Below are 6,179 nucleotides of genomic sequence, written 5' to 3'. Positions count from 1 at the left end.
ATTGCACAAGGCCTGTCTCTGTATTCTTGCAATGTTCAATTAACATTTGATGAATTTTTTGTATTTGTTTAATGAATCTATAATGGCCTTTAAGAAATATATATCATATAATAACTTTTATTTTCAAGTCAAAATTATTGTATATAAATAATAAAAATCTTTAATAAATTCCTTAAGCATTGAAACAGTATGATTATTAAATGAGATTCAGAAACTGTGTTCAAGAGATCAAAAAATTAACTGGCAAGAAGTAAATTGGGATAGAGAGATGATGATGATGTAGGACTGGGGTTTTCTGTGACAGTATGGAGAGAGTAAAGCTGCCATTAAGGAGGGGTCATGACTAAGGGGATTATAGTGTCATTGGATTAGGGTCACTGAGGGTGAAGCCCTCAGGACCAGAGGAGTGGGGGAAAATGGAGTCAGTAGGATGAAAATCACATCAAGAGCAGGTGATACTGGGCCCAGGTGTAGGTCACAGGAATAGAGGTGGTCAGACTTGTAAGGTCAGGAGAGGTAAGTTTCACATGGTCAGTGAATGAGTCTCTCAGATACACTGAAAGTGGGAAATATAGAAACACAGATATTGGGGGTCACCACATCAGTACATTTAGGGGATTTCCAGAGTAAGTTAAGCAAGAGATTCCAAGTGCAGTGCGAAAGGAGTCACAAGGCCTATAGGAATGGGGCTACGAGGGTGATGGATCCTAAGACAAGATCACCTAAGACAAGATGAATGAGATGTGAGTTTCTTAATTGAAGATGAAAATATGCACTGAGAAGTTTTTAAGTAGCTCTCTCTCATAGAGAGGATATACATATGAGGACATCTAGAGAATGGGATATGTTATGAACTAAATGTTTGTGTCCCCCCAAAATTTATGTTAATGCCCTAACTCCCAAAGTGATTTGGCAAGAGGGGTTGCCTTAGGAGATAATTCGGGTAAGATGAGTTCATGAGGGCAGGGCCCTTATGATGGGATCAGAGCCCCTATGATGAGAGACACCAAAGAGATCTCACTCTCTCCACATGTATGAACCAAGGAAAGACCATGTGAGCACTTACCAAGAATGCAGCCATCTGCAAACCAGAAAGAGAGCCCTCACCAGGAACCAAATCAGCCAGGACCTTGATCTTAGATGCTCCAGAACTGTAAGAAGTAAATTTCTGTTGTCTAAGACACTTATCCTATGGTATTATATTATGGCAGCCTCAGCTGACGACAGCAGGGTGTGTCTAAAAATTGACCCCCTTAAGTTTTGGCACGTTCTTCCTTTGAACTATGGGGAAAGACATGTAAAACATAATTTTTCCCTTCCCCCCAAATTTTAATTACTTTTGATCATTCTAACCCTTCACTAAAGTCTAGAAAAGTCATTCAGCCTTTGTGGTAGTGCTGAGGTACATGGGTAGACAAGGTAGTGAAAGAAAATATGTGTACTATTACTGATTCTGTCAATGATGATTATTAATGCTACTATTTTTGTGGTAGTAGTACCTGTGAGACTTTGTACATGTAATTTAATCTCTCTGTGCTGAAGTGCCATATCAGTAAAATAGTACATTTCTCAGTCCAGAAATAGACTGCTATATAGAAAGTATTTAGGACAGTGCCATACACAGAAAAGTATTCTAAGTATAAGTTATTATAATGTTATACTGCCTCTCTCAAGTTCTTTATTCCTTTACTTTTGAGTAACATTTTATTAGAACCACATTGATTGGTTAAGATAGTCTCATCTGGGCTTCATGGGCAGAAATATTCAACAGGAATTCCTTGGAAAATCACAGCTGAGAACACAGTAAGTTCTAAATAAATGTGATTTTAACTTACAGCTCAAAATACATCTCAAGATTTTGATGCCCTTTGGTACTTTACCAGAAGTTACAACTATTTCAAACACTAATCAACCAATCAAAGACACAGAGAAGTCACTGTCACAATTCTTTAGCAATACAGAAGATAATATGTCTTAGGTTCCTCAGAAGCAGGCCTAAAACATTGATTCACATGCAAATGATTTATTAGGAAAGTTAGCCCAGTAAAAATTAAAACGGGTAAGCAAAAAGAAGAAAATAATTTAAAGTAAAACAAAAAATTAGTAGATACAAGCAAAGTTTTGAGAGTTATGGAATGCCAGCTTGAAGTCGAAGTGAAGAACATAAACTCGGAGTTGGACTGCTTAATTCTGCAAGAGTCTCTACCATTTATTAGGAGTATGACCTTGGAAGACTTATTCAACCTGTCTCTGCTTCATTTTTTCCCCTCTATAAAAGGGTGCCACCTCAATCTTTGGAAACATGGCGGAGTGAGAGATGTCCCCAGATCTCTCTAATTGAACCAACAATAAGTTGAATATCTAAAACTCAACAAAAAACACCCAAACTGCACACCAGCACATCAAAGCGTGAGATCTGCACATAAGAGCTACCACAGGTCAGAACCCTGGGTGTCGGGTGGTGGACTGAGAGAAATAAAAAAGCTGCCTCTTGCAGCCACCGGAGCTACCTGTAGGAGGAGGGAAAAGGGAGTAGGAGCAGCGAGTTCCCTGAACAGCCCTGCCTGGGAAAGCTATGAGCTACCCGCAGCTGGCTGGTGGCAGGGCCTAGTCATCAGGGCAGAAAACAGAGAAGCGGGACGGCAGAAAAACAACAGTTGATTTTTAACAGCCACGGTTGGAAAACTAAGGCTGAACTGCAGCCCCCAACTCCCAAACCAGAGGACTCCTCCCCCCAATACCCTCCAAACCGATCACTGTGGAGCCCCAGGGGAATCTGAGCAAACGCTACCGAAACTGTTGCTAACACTGACAGAGACTGAGACTGAGAGTAGTGAGCATAATTATATATTTATCAGAAAATAAAAAGGCATTTGTAAGGCTTTATATAAAGCAGGGATCCAAGAGGCTTAGACGCCACCTACCAGAAACCAAAAAAAAAAAAAAAAGCACCTTCTTTCCAGCAGGCTAAAGAGAGACCTTTATATAATAAATCTTTCTGGAAAAACAACAGAATACCCATCAATGCCCAGGCGGAAAAATAGTCCATTAAACACAATGAACAACCAAGGTGACAAGGCATCTCAGAAAGAAAGAAAAATCTCCAGAAAATAAGCTTACAGGCACAGAAATACGTGACTTAAATGACAGAGAATTCAGGATGGTACTTCTGAAAAAACTCAATGAGATCCAAAACAACTCAAATCAACAATTTCAGCAACTGAAAAAACAACTAGATGAGCAGAGCAAGGAGACTGAAACCCTCAAAAAGAACCAAATAGAACTTCTGGAGATGAAGAACACACTGCAAGAGTTGAAAATGAAATAGCAACTTGGAGATAGAGTCGACCAAATGGAGGAAAGGATCAGTGATGTCGAAGACTGAAATCTAGAAATAAATCAGAAGGAAAACGAGAGAAACAAAGAATGAAAAATAATGAAAGAGAAATTCAAGAACTAGCTGATATCATCAGGAGAGGAAATATAAGAATAATGGGCATTGTCGAAGGTGAGGAAAAGGAGCAGAGACTAGAAAGCATTTTCAGACAAATAGTGGACGATACTTACCCAAATCTAAGGAATGAGCTGGAGCTTGGAATTCAAGAAGTCAACAGAACACCCAATTATCTCAATCCAAAAAGGCCTTCACCAAGACACATTGTATTAAAGTTATCAAAAATCAAGGACAAAGACAGAATTCTCAGGGCAGCCAGGGAGAAGATAACAGTAACTTATAAAGGAAAACCCATGAGATTATCCTCGGACTTCTCAGTGCAAATCTAACAGGCCAGAGAGGAATGGAATCAAATATTTAAACTATTAAGTGAAAGGAACTACCAGCCTAGAATAATGTGTCCAGCTAAACTCTCCTTTAGATATGAAGGAGAAATTAAGACTTTCCCAGACATATAAAAATTAAGGGAATTCTCGACTACAAGGCCAGCACTACAGGAAATACTGAAAGGGGTCAGCTCACCTAAAACAAAATGACAAAAACAAAAACAAAAAAACCATAATTAGGAGTAAAGTGACATTCAGGCAAATAGAAGCAGAGGAGTGCAACCCTTACTAAGAACAGGGCATTATAAGCTTAAATAATAAGAGAATTGTTATGACAAGATAGTAATGAACGTTCAGCATGCATAGGGACAAATTGAGATAACAATGACTGAAAGGGGAGGATTCAAAGATCCAAATTCACAAAGAGGAATGGAGATAAGGCACATGCAGAGAAAATGGTTGACTGTAAATATATAACTATCCTTTACATATTCGTAATAGTAACCACACACCAAAGATTCAGAACTGAAGTATATAACATAAAACAAGAAGAACTGGAAGAAAAACCCACAAAATCCAACCAAAATAAAGAAAACAGAAACACAAGGACAAGGAAGCAATAGAAACATTGAGCTACCAGAAAGCAAAAGTTAAAATGGCTATAAAAAGACCTCATATTTCAATAACCTTAAATGTACATGGACAGAACTCACCAATAAAAAGGCACAGAGTTGCAGAATGGATCAAAAAACAAAACACAATCATATGCTGCCTCCAGGCGACATATCTCAGCTCCAGAGACAAATACAGACTCAAAATGAAAGGGTAGAAAATGATATTTCAAGCAAATGGCATTCAGAGAAAAGTGGTAGTGGTACTAATATCAGATGAAATAGACTTCAAAATAAAAAAGGTAAAGAAAGATACTGAGGGACACTTCATAATGATAAAGGGAATCAAGCACCAAGAAGACATAACACTTATTCATATCTATGCTCTCAATCAGGGAGCCCTGAAATGTGTAAAGCAATTACTAACAGAACTAAAAGGAGAAACAGACCAAAACACTATCGTAGTAGGGGACCTAAATACCACACTGTCAGATATGGAAAGATCATCCAAATAGAAAATCAATAAGGAAATAACATCCTTTAACGATACATTAGACCAACTAGACATAATTGACGTTTACTGAGCCTTCCATCCCAAAACAGCTGCTTATACATTCTTCTCCAGTGCACATAGAACATTCTCAAGAATCAACCACATTCTAGGACACAAAGATAGCCTCAACAAATATAAGAGGGTTGAAATCACACCAATCATATTCTCTGATCATAATGCTTTGAAACTAGAAATCAGCTGCAAAAAGAAATCAGGAAGAACCACAAATACATGGAGATTAAACAACATGCTACTGAAGAATGACTGGGTCAGAGAAGAAAGAAAAAGAGAGATCAAGAGATACACAGAAATGAATGATAATGATAGTACAACATATCAAAACTTTTGGGACATGGCAAAAGTGGTTATAAGAGGAAAGTTCATATCATTACAGGCCTATCTCCAAAAACAAGAACAAGCTCACATAAACAGCCTAACGCTTCATCTTCAAAAACTAGAAAAGGAAGAACAAATGAAGCCTAAAATCAGCAGAAGAAATCATCAAAATTAGAGCAGAAATAAGTGAAATTGAAAACAAACAAATAAAAACAATAGAAAAAATAAATGCAACAAAGAGCTGGTTCTTCGAGGTTAATAAAATTGATAAACCCCTGGCTAGACTTACTAAAGAAAAAAGAGAAAGGACACAAATAAACAAAATCAGGGATGAAAGAGGGGAAATTATGACTGACATCACAGAAATACAAAGGATCGTGCAAGAATACTATGAAAAAGTCTGTAACACCAAATTTACTAACCTAGAAGAAATGGATCGGTACTTAGAAAAATACAACCTTCCTAGACTGAATCAAGAAAATCTGGAAAATCTAAATAGACTGATCAGCAGTATGGAAATTGAAACAATCATCAAAAACCTACCAAAAAGTAAAAGCCCAGGACCAGATGGCTTTACCAGTGAATTCTACCAAATACTCATAGAAGATTTAACACCTATCCTCCTCAAACTCTTCCAAAAAATCAAAGAGGAGGCAATACTTCCCAACTCATTTTATGAGGCCAATATTACTCTGGTACCAAAACCTGGTAAAGATAACACAAAAAAAGAAAAATACAGACCAATATTTCTCATGAACACAGATGCAAAAATCAGCAACATATTACAAAGATTATACACCACAGTCGAGTGGGCTTCATCCCAGAGGTACAGGGATGGTACAACATACGCAAATCAATTAATGTGATACACCACATAAACAAATTAAAAAATAAGAATC

The sequence above is a fragment of the Pteropus medius genome, unplaced genomic scaffold, assembly GCF_902729225.1.
Source record: "Pteropus medius unplaced genomic scaffold, Ma_sr-lr_union100, whole genome shotgun sequence".
In the NCBI taxonomy this organism is placed as follows: domain Eukaryota; kingdom Metazoa; phylum Chordata; class Mammalia; order Chiroptera; family Pteropodidae; genus Pteropus; species Pteropus medius.
Note: the sequence above shows the minus strand (reverse complement) of the source record.